Raw genomic sequence first — 14,522 nt, 5'->3', positions numbered from 1 at the left:
ACCTGCAAACCCACAGTCACATGTTCTGCATACAAAATGACGACGATGACGATGACCATGCCGATCATGGTAATATCGGTAAAACCCTGCTCGTTCGCTAATGACCCAGAGGGAGGGGGTACCGGAAGAGCTGCACACCGGCAATGGCAAAGATGACCGCGCAATGACATCTACAGGTAGAAGGTATCTGAATATGCAAAGCCTGTCCACGTACGCTTTGTATTTAGATTTCTTCCTTATGCTAAACATGACGAAAAACACCTTTGCAATTGACGGTTTCAGGCGACCTTGACCTTTTGACCTCAAAAGCAAATAGGCTTCAGTGACCCTAATGACCTGGCTAACCGCCGCTCTAGCAGGGAAAATGGCCTTTAAAATGCATGTTGTTGTTGTTTGTTGTTGACCCTAATGTGTAAACACTGCTCAAATTTCAAGTCAATCGGATGAAAATTGACAATTTTATACAATCTTGACCTCTGACCTTATAAAAACAGTCGGCTTCTACCTTTTGATTGATGAACCAATTCAGTGACCCAATATGCAAATTTTTAAAACTTCATTTTTTAAAACTTCAAATTTTTAAAACTTAAAAAAACTTCGTTGGATAAAAATTGACAATTTTATGAAACCGTGACCTTTGACCTTTTGACCAAATTATTCATTGCCTTCTCCATATTCTCATAAAAAAGCTTTGTTGAAAATTTGAGAAGAAACTCAAATGGTAAAAAATTCATGGCACAGACAGACACGAACACACACACACACACACACACACACATAAAATTGATTACAAAACCCCGTGAAAGGCTGAGCAGGTGACGGGGTAACAAGAACAGTAGTAGGTAGTGAGTATACCTCCGCCAGGTTGAACAGTTTACATTTTCTATCTCACTGATAGGCCGGATCTGGATTCGGATCTGAACCAAAATCGAATCACTTGTTCTCGTCACCTAACCAAACCTGCCCACCAAATTTCGTCTGAATCCATTCATAACTTTTTGAGATATCCTATTTACAGACAAACAGACAGACAGACAGACAGGCAGTTGTGAAAACATAACCTCCACCTTTGATGGAGGAGGTAATGAGATTAATTGAGATTTCCTATTCTGTTTCCTATGATCGTCACATTAGTGACTTAAAAGGGACATTTGTAGGAACGGAAGAGGAAAGAGGGTGGAGGCAACCCTGGGACCCACTTCCTCCACCTGAACTACCTATGTTGGTCGGAGTGCATTCGTCGCTTGATATTCCTGACTCCCAGACTTCAAATGAGATTCATGTGACAAGTCTCCTTTCATGAATTCGTAACACGTGACATTGTCTGGCTGGACTTTGTCCGGCCGCAAAATGAAATTGAAAACCATTGCAAACACGAAACTCAGTGTTGTAAGGGATGTCTCAAAGGACACAAACAACAGGCACAAATAAATAATGGAGCGTGTTAACTCAGGTGGTGCAATAGACGGTACAACAAGGGCGGTAAACTTCCCAAAAATTTTTACAACAGTTAAAATCTTCATTTTATTTTAATTTAATTATATACTTCAACACTGTAGAACACACATCGCTTTGTTAGCACTTCCGAAATCTCATTTAGCAAAAACTTGGACAAAATGTTGCACAATTTTACTTCATGTCGACCACAGAGTTCTGTAAATAAAGAAGAGTGCGCACCCATCACGTGACCCTGCGCCGTGTGGAAGAGCGAGCCGCCGTTACCAAAGAGGCAAATCAGCGCTGTTTACCTCAGCCGGCTGCGACATTCAAAACACCGCAACGGTTCAGTTTTGTTGATGTTTTACCGCATGTGATGTACTAAAGCTGCAAGAGTATTGCTGCCAAAATACCACATTCCTGTGCCGTTTGGCGTTGCTACAACAGAAGAAAAGTGGGGATAAATATTTCTTACCATAGCATAAGTGAGTATTTCGAATATTTTTTTTGTGAAAATGGACTTCGTTTCGTGACTTTTCAGCACATAGTCGGTAGCGCAATGCAAGTCAAATGCACATCGTGATGCATAAGCTTGGGCCTGTTTCAGTCACGTCAGTCCGACACTCGGCAGCGAGTTTGACTGTTTGATGACATAAACAGGCCAAACCTTTCACAATGTTTTTGTCAAAGTTATTTCCTCGAAAAGTGACAAACCTTACTCTGAGCAAGCTTAAAATCATAAATTTATAGTTACCAAGAACATGAAGAACGGCAATGATTATGATTATACTTGAATGCATGAATGAATGCAGGAATGAATGAATGCGAGAATGAATGAATCAATGCATGATTCAATGCATGAATGAATGATTGCATGAATGAATGCAGGAATGAATGAATGCGAGAATGAATGATTAAATGTATGAATGAATGCATGATTGAATGCATGAATGCATGATTGAATGCATGATTGAATGATTGCATGAATGAATGAATGCGTGAATGAATGAATGCGAGAATGAATGAATCAATGCATGATTGAATGCATGAATGAATGCATGATTGAATGCATGAATGAATGCATGATTGATTGCATGATTAAATGCATGCATGAATGAATGTGTGAATGAATGAATGCATGATTGAATGCATGAATGAATGCCTGCATGAATGCATGATTGAATGCGTGAATGAATGTGTGAATGAATGAATGAATGCATGCATTAATGAATAATGCATGATTGAATGAATGCGTGAATGAATGCATGATTGAATGCATGCATGAATGAATGTGTGAATGAATGAATGCATGATTGAATGCATGAATGAATGCCTGCATGAATGCATGATTGAATGCGTGAATGAATGTGTGAATGAATGAATGCGGGAATGAATGCATGAATTAATGCATGAATGAATGAATGCATGATTGAATAAATGAATGAATGAATGCATGATTTAATTCATGCATGAATGAATGAATGCAGGTCATGACAACTGAATTAATGTTCGTTTAGCGAGGACTTTAACTAAACTTAATTTTATGTCTCCAACTTCAGTCCATGCATGCAAGAAATCTAATTTATCTATAATAGCACGCCTGGAGGTAGATTGTTCGAGATTACAAAATATTACAGGCCTAGCCCTAGACCAAATATAAGGCTATTATTACATGATTAAGCCCTCACACTCTCACACTTGTGCCAAATGTACCATGGAAGCAAGGCCTACAGTGGAAGGACAGGGAGGGGATCGTGTCGACATAATTTTTTTTTTTGGGGGGATACTGAATCGAGGCTCGTGAAAGAGCTGACATTTATTTCACAATCAAATCAACAAGAAAAACAAAATATATAAAAAGAGGGAGCGGAAGACAAGATAGGGAGAGAAGGGGAAGCACACAAACACAACATTTGAGAGCAGGGAGATGTGTGGGGGAGAGAGGGCTTGGGGAGAGGAGGCGTGGGAAAGTGAGGGGGGTTGGGGGGGGGGAGAAGTATGAAACACAAGGACACCAAGGACTTCCAGGACAGAAGTTGGTATTTCAAAAAAGTGGATTTGGGGTGAAATTACCGGGGGTAGAAAAGATCAAGGTTTTTGATGGGGGAAGATAAGAGATGGTGGTGTACAGATGTTTTAAAGACCTGGAGGGTGGAGTGGGATTGAAGAGAGTGAGGGAGTTTGTTCCAGAGGCGGGAGAAAAGAGGAATGAAGGAGTGAAGGTGAGCAGAGAGTCTTGATTTTGGCAGTTTAACCATAAGAGGGTTGCAGGCAGATCTTGTGTGACCTGCAGGAATATTTGGGGGACAGAGCCCAGAGAGAGAGCTGGGGGGGGGGGGGGGGGCAAGGCCAGAGAGGAGTCGGTAGAAGACGGAAAGATCACCAACCTGCCTGCGGTGAGTGAGTGAAACGCCCTTGGAGTTAGCTTCATCGCAGAAGATTCCAATGATTCTGAACGCTTTGGTTTCAACAGCGTGAAGACAAGCTAGGTGTGAGGCAGGAGCACCCGCCCAGAGGGGAGAGCAGTATTCCATTGAGCTGCGGATGAAAGCCTTGTATGTGGTGAGGAGCTCAGGTGTGCCAAGGAAGGACTTCGCACGACGGAGGATGCCCAGTCGGCGACTGGCTTTGGAGGCCCGATTTGAAATGTGGTTTTCCCAGGAAAGATCATGGCAGATAGTGAGACCCAAAAGCTTGAGTGACAGAACTTCTTGGAGAGGATTATTCAGAAAGTGGATGGGAGGGTTGTCCAGTCGGTCTTTTCGGAGAGACATCGTAAGAGTGTGAGATTTGTCAGGATTGAAAGACATGTTCCACTTGTTTGACCAGTCTGTGATTTTGTCCAAGTCTGCAGAGAGTGAGGAGGCTGCAGACTGCCGATCTGAGGGATGAGGAATGGAGCGACAGAGAGTGGAGTCATCAGCAAGGAGATCGAGAGGATTTTCAAGAGAGTCAGAGAGATCATTGATGAAGACCAGAAAAAGCACATGGCCCAGAACACCACCTTGGGGAACTCCAGCCTGAACAGGAAGGGGAGATTAGAGAAACACATTCAGGACCACACGTTGACTATGACTAGAGAGGAAGTCCGCCAGCCATGCGTGGAGATTTCCATGGATACCAAAGGAGGAGAGTTTGGTGAGCAGAGCGGGGTGCCAGACCGTATCGAAGGCACGTGATATGTCAAGGGAGACAGCTCTAATTTCCTGTTTGGCATTGAGGACCTCCATCCATTGTTGAGACAGCAGAAGCAGCATGTCCAGAGTAGAGTGACCTGGTCTGAAACCAAATTGATGACCAGAGATCAAGCCATTGGAGAAGAGGAAAGATTTCATATCCGAAGCAATGATGGATTCCATGACTTTGCTGATAATTGGGAGAAGGCCAATTGTTCTGCAGTTGCTAGGATCTGTTTTTGCACCTTTTTTGTGCAAACCGGTGATGTTGGCTGATTTCCAAGCAGATGGCAGATGACCTGGAGCAAAAGAGAGGGTGAAGAGAACAGAGAGAGGGTGAGATTGAGTGGCAGAGCAGGATTTTAGGACCCGTGGGCTGATGCCGTCAGGTCCAGTTGCAGAATCAGAGTCGAGGGTTGACAGAAACTTCTCCACCTTGTCGGGAGAGAAGGACACAGAGTCCAGGAGCAGTTGGGTTCGACTGGGAAAGGTGGGAACAGAGAGAGATGGTTTAGGTTATCAAGTTTGTATACCATCAACCACGTTACAATAGTTATTTGTGCCTGTTGTTTTTGTCATTTATAATGTCCTTAAAAACAGTACGTTTCCTGTTTGGAATTATTTTAAATTTTGTTTGACTGCCAGACAAAAGTAAAACACACACAGATATTTGACTGCCAGAGTTGAACAATTATCTCACCCTTCTCTGCGCATGTGCTATCGACATGAATTCGGAGCGAAAGTTCGGTAAATTGAGAAACTTCTCTTTCTATTAATGTTCTGATTTGTGTTCAAACTACAACATTCCAATTAAATAAGCTGTTCCTCAATCATAAAGTGATTATCACAAATTCATAAGATGGACGGACATAAACCAAATGCATAACCCGCTTTTTGCTTTGAGTGTGCTGGGTAATTATTATTTAACAGAACCACTCAAAGCTTACAAGAGCTTTGTCTGCAGCTCAATGGAGGACCTGCAGCTCTTCACTCTTCACTATGGGTTCGCTCCTCATCATTATATGTCGCTCCTGGAATTTGTGGGAATCTCAAGGTCCCAACATCACCAGCATTTACTCCCGCACCGAGGTAGGAACACAAGGCCTGAGGCTCTCACATCGCAGACAGGTCAGTCAGGTCAGGTTGACTGCACACCTCCATTCTCTGTCATTTACCACGTTTCCTCATTTCCCGCTCTCTTTGCTCTTCCTTCTGTGTGTCTCTCTGTGTGGGTGTGTCTCTCTGTGTGGGTGTGTCTCTCTGTGTGGGTGTGTCTCTCTGTGTGGGTGTGTCTCTCTGTGTGGGTGTGTCTCTCTGTGTGTGTCTCTCTGTGTGTGTCTCTCTGTGTGTGTCACTCTGTGTTTGTCACTCTGTGTGTGTCTCTCTGTGTGTGTCACTCTGTGTGTGTCTCTCTGTGTGTGTGTCTCTCTGTGTGTGTGTCTCTCTGTGTGTGTGTCTCTCTGTGTGTGTGTCTCTCTGTGTGTGTCTCTCTCTCTGTGTGTGTCTCTCTCTCTGTGTGTGTCTCTCTCTCTGTGTGTGTCTCTCTCTCTGTGTGTGTCTCTCTCTCTGTGTGTGTCTCTCTCTCTGTGTGTGTCTCTCTCTCTGTGTGTGTCTCTCTCTCTGTGTGTGTCTCTCTCTCTGTGTGTGTCTCTCTCTCTGTGTGTGTGTCTCTCTCTCTGTGTGTGTCTCTCTCTCTGTGTGTGTCTCTCTCTCTGTGTGTGTCTCTCTCTCTGTGTGTGTCTCTCTCTCTGTGTGTGTCTCTCTCTCTGTGTGTGTCTGTCTCTCTGTGTGGGTGTCTCTCTGTGTGGGTGTCTCTCTGTGTGGGTGTCTCTCTGTGTGGGTGTCTCTCTGTGTGGGTGTCTCTCTGTGTGGGTGTCTCTCTGTGTGGGTGTCTCTCTGTGTGGGTGTCTCTCTGTGTGGGTGTCTCTCTGTGTGGGTGTCTCTCTGTGTGGGTGTCTCTCTGTGTGGGTGTCTCTCTGTGTGGGTGTCTCTCTGTGTGGGTGTCTCTCTGTGTGGGTGTCTCTCTGTGTGGGTGTCTCTCTGTGTGGGTGTCTCTCTGTGTGGGTGTCTCTCTGTGTGGGTGTCTCTCTGTGTGGGTGTCTCTCTGCTTGGGTGTCTCTCTGCGTGGGTGTCTCTCTGCGTGGGTGTCTCTCTGCGTGGGTGTCTCTCTGCGTGGGTGTCTCTCTGCGTGGGTGTCTCTCTGCGTGGGTGTCTCTCTGCGTGGGTGTCTCTCTGCGTGGGTGTCTCTCTGTGTGTGTGTCTCTCTGTGTGTGTGTCTCTCTGTGTCTCTCTCTCTGTGTGTGTGTCTCTCTGTGTGTGTGTCTCTCTGTGTGTGTGTCTCTCTGTGTCTCTCTCTCTGTGTGTGTGTCTCTCTGTGTGTGTGTCTCTCTGTGTCTCTCTCTCTCTGTGTGGGTGTCTCTCTCTGTGTCTCTCTCTCTCTGTGTGGGTGTCTCTCTCTGTGTGTGTCTCTCTGTGTGTGTCTCTCTGTGTGTGTCTCTCTGTGTGTGTGTCTCTCTGTGTGTGTCTCTCTCTGTGTGTGTGTCTCTCTGTCTCTCTCTCTCTGTGTGTGTGTCTCTCTCTCTCTGTGTGTGTCTCTCTCTGTGTGTGTGTCTCTCTCTGTGTGTGTGTCTCTCTCTGTGTGTGTCTCTCTCTGTGTGTGTCTCTCTGTGTGTGTGTCTCTCTGTGTCTCTCTCTCTGTGTGTGTGTCTCTCTGTGTGGGTGTCTCTCTGTGTGTCTGTCTCTCTGTGTGTCTGTCTCTGAATCTGTCCCTGTCTTTCTCTGTCTTTCTCTGTCTGTCTCTGTCTCCAACCCTCTCTCTCTCTCAACTCTCTCTCAACCCTCTCTCTCTCTCTCAACCCTCTCTCTCTCTCTCTCAACCCTCTCTCTCTCTCAACCCTGTCTCTCTCTCAACCCTGTCTCTCTCTCAACCCTCTGTCTCTCTCTCAACCCTCTGTCTCTCTCTCAACCCTGTCTCTCTCTCAACCCTCTCTCTCTCTCAACCCTCTGTCTCTCTCAACCCTCTGTCTCTCTCAACCCTCTGTCTCTCTCAACCCTCTCTCTCTCAACCCTCTCTCTCTCAACCCTCTCTCTCTCAACCCTCTCTCTCTCAACCCTCTCTCTCTCAACCCTCTCTCTCTCAACCCTCTCTCTCTCAACCCTCTCTCTCTCTCTGAACCCCCTCTCTCTCTGAACCCTCTCTCTCTCAACCCTCTCTCTCTCAACCCTCTCTCTCTCTCTCAACCCTCTCTCTCTCTCTCTCAACCCTCTCGCTCTCTCTCAACCCTCTCGCTCTCTCTCAACCCTCTCTCTCTCAACCCTCTCTCTCTCTCTGAACCCTCTCTCTCTCTCTGAACCCTCTCTCTCTCAACCCTCTCTCTCTCTCTCAACCCTCTCTCTCTCAACCCTCTCTCTCTCTCTGAACCCTCTCTCTCTCTCTCTCAACCCTCTCTCTCTCTCTGAACCCTCTCTCTCTCAACCCTCTCTCTCTCTCTGAACCCTCTCTCTCTCAACCCTCTCTCTCTCTCTGAACCGTCTCTCTCTGAACCCTCTCTCTCTCAACCCTCTCTCTCTCAACCCTCTCTCTCTCAACCCTCTCTCTCTCAACCCTCTCTCTCTCAACCCTCTCTCTCTCAACCCTCTCTCTCTCAACCCTCTCTCTCTCTCTCAACCCTCTCTCTCTCTCTCAACCCTTTCTCTCTCTCTCAACCCTCTCTCTCTCTCAACTCTCTCTCTCTCTCTCTCAACCCTCTCTCTCTCAACCCTCTCCAGCTCTTTGGATGCATGTCGTTCCAGTCACCCCCTCCTGAGTAAATTCCCAAAGTCTGGGTTGAATGAACGTTTCCATTCTATATTTCCTCTTTGCTGCACTTTGTGTGACCTCCTTCCTGATATTTCCTTTTATAGAAGCAATCAGTGGATACACACAATAAACTTACCTGTGTGCTTTAAAAGTGCTGTTTAACTCCCCCGGGGATCTTTGTCTGGCTGAGGGTTAAAGATGAGCCATCACCGCCGCGCCTCAGCACAGAGCGCCATTTCCTGTGTGTTTTGTTTTTAACGGCGATGGCCCCGCTTCACACAGGAGCTGCAAAGGCTTCATCGGCTCGTAGGAAGCTTACGGCTCTGTCGTTGAGAATGGTACTGTTCAGAAATAGGACGGGGCCCAGAACCCTGCCTTGGGGCACTTCAGTCTTGGTAGGGAGAGGAGATGAAAAGATTCCATTGAGAGCCACACGTTGTGTGTGTGTGTGTGTGTGTGTGTGTGTGTGTGTGTATGTGTGTGTGTGTGTGTGTGTGTGTGTGTGTGTGTGTGTGTGTGTGTGTGTGTGTGTGTATGTGTGTGTGTGTGTATGTGTGTGTGTGTGTGTGTGTGTGTGTGTGTGTGTGTGTGTGTGTGTGTGTGTGTGTGTGTGTGTGTGTGTGTGTGTGTGTATGGATGTTTTACATGTGTATATGTGTGTGGGTGTACATATGTGTGTATGTGGATTCCATGGCCTTGCTGATGATTGGAAGAAAGCTGAATGTTCTGGAGTTAAGGAGATCAGTTTTTGCACCTTTTTATATGAAGCCATGATACGAGCTGATTTTCAAGCAGATGGAAGATGACCTCAGGCAAACGATGGAGTAAAAAGGGCAGAGAGAAGCTTTGGAGGCCAATTTGGAAATGTGGTTTGCCCAAGAAAGAGCATGGCTGATTGTGAGACCCAAAAGTCTGAGTGACTGAACATCTTCAAGAGGATTTTTGAGGAGTAGATCGGAGGGTTTGTCAGATGGTTCTATCGGAGAGATCGAGTGAGAGTGTGAGTTTTGTCAGGATTGAATGACATGTTCCACGTGTTTGACCAGTTTGTGACTTTATCAAGGTCTGTGGAGATGGGAAAGGTTGCTGCTTGCCAATCCGAAGGATGAGGGATGTTATGGCAGTGGGTTACCTTTTACCTTTGTGTTACCATTTCAGAACTGATCATGATGCAAGACAATCATGAAGGGATATATGTGTTTACAATGTTCAGAATTTCTGTTTTTGTCCGGGATTCCAGTGTGTCGATGAATCCTGCAGTGCCGCCAACTTCATAACTGTAAAGTAGGAGAAATGTGGGAGACAGGCAATGGGTTAATATAACAAATCACAAGTGAGGGTTTTACTTTTTTTTTTTTTTGCTTGGACTTGTGTTTTTGTCTCTTAACTGATACTACATTGTGGAATTAAGGTTCTTTTCTGAAGACACCGACAATGACACAAAACAAAGCTACGTGTCTTGATAAACAGGTTTCACATTAGACACTTTCAAGCATTGGAGAATTTCAAAACATTCACTTTCTGGTTTGTAGCTCCATCACCGATGGCTTATCATTAAGTTTGGACTTCAATGGCCGAGACATGTGGATGCGGTCCAGGTGGGGTACAGTGTGGAAGGGGTGCAGGCAGGCAGCAGTTTGAGGAGGTGCAGAAAGGCAGCGGTTCGATAATTATGTTCTCCATATATGAGGAGGATATTTGGACTGCAGTTTGACCTTGTTTTATGTGGGGAGTTCTATTTCCTCTCACCAAAAACTCACCTGTCATGTCCTGGAGCGCTTTGCTGGAATCACCCTCACTCGTGCTGCAAAACCAGAGCATTCAATACCCCTTATGTTTTCTGCAGATATCTTGACCTGGCGGATACTGGACTCGTTGACGCCATAATGTCTGCCCAGTCACTCTGCACTCTCTCACCTCTCCCAAGTTTATCCCAAACCTGCTTGTTCTGTGATTTCCTAGACCTTTTTTCACTTTGTTCACCACTAGCAACAGTTTTCCTCTTGGGGCCATGGTTCAAAATCACTCAGGGCAACAATAACCAAAAACAAAGGATTGATATATGTGGGAAAATTACATGATTGATATATATCAGGAATCAAACCCAGGTCCTCTGCTGATCCGTACCAATGCTCTGCCATCTGAACTATCTGAGCGACCCTGACTGAGCATGCAATTTTCCCACACATATGATTGCCACTCTCTTTCTGCCAATGTTTCTGGGGCTACATGGGGAATCACGCTGAGGTCGCATGAGATGAAATTAACTGATATAAAGTTTAAATATGAAAAAGAAAAATCCAGAAGTTGGGGAAAAATGAGCCACACCAACCTGAGAACTAACACAAATCAACTTGGGGTGTCCTGAAGGACTTTGGGATTAGCTTTGTGGACAGAAACCTCCACCTAGAATCACCATTGCGTGGATCAGTACTGACGCAAATAGAAGGCGGACGCAGATGTGGGCAGGATTTGTAGTAACCCAGATGTAATCGCATTTCCTCAGGGAAGGTGACTTGATCACTATTGGAGAGGGAAGGCTTCAGTGACTAATTCACACAAAGGATCAAGTACACACAAAAACCGTGGATAAAAAGGAATTTTTACGTGAGAGAAAAGTCGGTTACCTTCACATATGGCAATGAATTTGATAATGCGTTTCTTCGTGAACAATTCATGGTTTTTATACTGGGGAAAGGAAAACATTGTGGAATGTTGGTCACAACAACACAGCCTTGCTTTGGAATTGAACTTTAAACATTCCATTGAAACATTCCTGAAGATTACCTTGGATGGTTTGGTTTTCAAGGAAGGATATTTTAAACCTGCACAAAAAAGAAACACAACATTTGAATAAAAGAAACACTACCGATGTAGCTTTGGAACTGAAATGGCAAATAAGAATATTGATAGGTTTCTGCTAGAATGATGAAGAAATAGAACTTCATTTAACTATAACTATACTTGGCAAAAAAAGAAACGCAAGTTTTTATGTCAAACCCTACCCTACCCTAACCCTCACCCTAACCCTAACAACCCTAACCCTAACAACTACCCTAACCCTATCCTAACCCTACCCTACCCTACCCTAACCCTAACCCTAACAACCCTAACCCTAACAACTACCCTAACCCTATCCTAACCCTACCCTACCCTACCCTAACCCTAACAACCCTAACCCTAACAACTACCCTAACCCTATCCTAACCCTACCCTACCCTACCCTAACCCTAACCCTAACCCTAACAACCCTAACCCTAACAACTACCCTAACCCTACCCTACCCTACCCTAACAACCCTAACCCTATCCTAACCCTACCCTACCCTACCCTACCCTAACAACTGGTGGCATTGTCGTCTGCTGAGTGAATTCGGTTCAAGCCTCCATGGACCATAGACTACCACAGGAACATCAACATTCTTATGCAATTTAGCCTTTGAAGCCACAGTAAGTGATTGTTTGAAAATCCATTCAACCCCCATTGTGGTGGTTCAGTGAGGCATGACGCTCAAGAAATGTGGTTGAAAATACAGATGCTTAAAATGGTATTACAAATATTTGTCAATGATAATTTGTGCACAACAATGCACATTTAAAAAATGCGTCTTCTCCACTTGCGTTTCTTTTTTTGCCAAGTATACAATTTTTAAAGTTTAAACTGTAACATCTAAATACCACATGGTTTATAACAAGAATTACCACACTGTGGTCACAATTCCTGCGACAAAATGCAGTCACGGGCCAATTGGGAAACGCGTAAAAGATGAACTCGACACCTCTCATCCATGTCAGCCTCTCCACAGTTATATCAGAATGAGCTGATTTGTCACACAGTCATGGATTGTTTAACCCCAATGTGGGGCCGTTCAAAAATTACGTAATGCTATTTTTAGGGAGGTGCGTACTGTGCATGCTGACGGCCTTGATGAAACCTTACCTTACTAATAATGCTTATGCGACATATGATTATATTTTTCAGGGTCCCTCATCGTGAGTAGCACTCGCCCAAAATAAAGCCAATGGAAATCTGACACAACAAACCCGGCAGTGTATAATCATCACTGGCCTATAAGCCTGATGTCTTAGGCCCACCAGAAAAGCAAGATGGTGGCCATATTTAATCTGGGTGCCAAGGTGGGCGGAGTCGAGCGACAAATTTGAGTGGGGCCCGGCAGCTGTCCGACCAATGGGTGTACATTTCAAAAATCGACACCCAATAAGAACCACAACAACAGCACCAACAACCATGTGGAGCTCTTGTCGACCTGTGAAAATTCAAATGCAATAACTTGTATGGCATGATAATGACTAATATTATCTGTTTAAAGTGGCAAGGATCATTCAGGAGAAGAAAAACGGGAATGGGATGGAAATATACTGTGATGTGGAAAGGGGAGAAGGGAATCCATAGCTAGACTGTGGTAAGTGGAATATGGTCTGTGTGTTTCGAGTTGTTAGTTTGCCATGTAACAGGGACCTGTCAGAGTAAGTCATTTGTTAATCTGTGATGCTGGGAAGGCAGTGTATGTAATTTATATACAGGGTACGCAGTTAAATTTTGGAAGTGTAAACACCTCTTGTTTGTGGGTGGGGGCTATGTGAGAACTTCCCATGACAGAAGCACACATGTGTCGAATGTGTGCTATCAGGCCATCATGATCTGTCTGGCCATTGTGTGCCAGACATGGCAGTGCAGTGGAGTCGGAAGTGCAAATGTACATTTATTTTTACTGGGGATGCCCAGAGGAGAACTCTGCCCAGGAGGAATAAAAAGAGAAATGAGACCAGGAGGAAGAGAAGGCTTTGTGTGGATGGAGGGGACGAGCAAAAGCTGCATCACGGATAAGTTTTTGGATGAGACTTTGATCGTGGTTTTATTTGTGTGAAATTGACCCAAGCTGGGATCACCCTTTGGAGAGGGGAAGGAGCCACCTCTATTCGGGAAGGAGGAAGGGCCTGGAGAGAAGAAGGGCATACCAGGAGGCCTTGTTTGAAAAGGACAAAGGGGGGGAGGAACGAGGCCTGGTGGAGGGGGTGATCGTCGCTGGCCTTCCTTGTGGCCGATTCATTTCATTGTGCTCTGTTTGGCTTTCTGCATCTTGGATGATACTCATCACCGGCGCTGCTCGTGGCAGTTTTACTTCGTCTTTGGACCAATTTCGTCACTGGTTCTCGTCTCTCCTGGTTTCCAAAGCCGAATGCATCAAGTGCTGCATTTCCCCTGCGCAATGCATCAAAGGGAAGTCCTGCCTGCACTCTTATCTTGTTGTACAAGTGTGATCTGTGGCACCTCGTGCGGGTTTGGTTTTGAGATTAATTTCTCATCCTTGTATATAAGTTAGAGTGTTCCCATTTAACTCTGTCTTTTGATTCGCTTGGTTTGTACCATTGATAATCGCATCTCGTCTACCCCTCTTCCCTGGACTTTTCTTTACAAAATAAATAAACCCTTTAAAGGGTAAGAAAATGTGTTTGAGTCATCTGCTTTTCGTGTGCGTTTGCCGTCGATTTTGGCCAAACTGAATGACCCTTGGGGAAAGGTAAAGTTGGAGATTTTATTGAACGCAGCTTGGCCATATCCTGAGACTAAGGGTCCTGACGCTGAGGTGGTGGTGGTACCTGTGCAGCCTGTGGCTGCTGAATGCATCATTTTCTGGGGGAACGGTTGTGCCGCTGATGCAATTCCCTCAATAACCAGTCCGCTGGTACTCATTTTGCTAACCTCAGAAGGTTGACAGGCTGAGAAGGATGACAGGTGTTAATTCAACGGCATGACCTTAAGATCTCAAGACCTAACCTGAAGATCTCAAGACAGCCACCTTAACCATTACGCCAACACCAGGCTGGTGCCGAGGTAGGTATACTGTGTTAACGGAGCCTCAGTCGTGACAATACTTACAGTGCAAAGAGCGGAGGAGGACAGATCACGCATGGTTGGCACGAGTTTGTGATTTATATATACGCGTACACAAGAGGATATTTACAATACTTGGTTTAATGTTAACGCAATCACTCACCAGAGTAAGGACAGGCAAATTGATAAAGCGGGGACGTATAAATACCAGGTCCATACAATTCTCTTGCTTTCTAAACAAGAAGGAAGACAAC

General features: G+C 45.2%; 1 long non-coding RNA gene across 1 annotated transcript in view; it reads left to right on the top strand.

Annotated features, from left to right (window-relative positions):
* LOC137433756 (uncharacterized) overlaps positions 1-13,883 on the top strand; it is a 160,891-nt gene extending 147,008 nt beyond the window's left edge. The window contains exons 2-3 of the long non-coding RNA XR_013624823.1: positions 5,578-5,741; positions 13,064-13,883. This is a non-coding gene — a long non-coding RNA (uncharacterized LOC137433756). The remainder of the gene's footprint in view (positions 1-5,577; positions 5,742-13,063) is intronic.
* The last annotated feature ends 639 nt before the right edge of the window (positions 13,884-14,522 follow it).

The sequence above is a fragment of the Myxine glutinosa genome, chromosome 10 (assembly GCF_964187855.1).
Source record: "Myxine glutinosa chromosome 10, kmMyxGlut1.1, whole genome shotgun sequence".
Taxonomy (NCBI): domain Eukaryota; kingdom Metazoa; phylum Chordata; class Myxini; order Myxiniformes; family Myxinidae; genus Myxine; species Myxine glutinosa.
The sequence above is the reverse complement of the archived record's forward strand: the minus strand, read 5'-3'. Positions and strand labels throughout refer to the sequence as shown.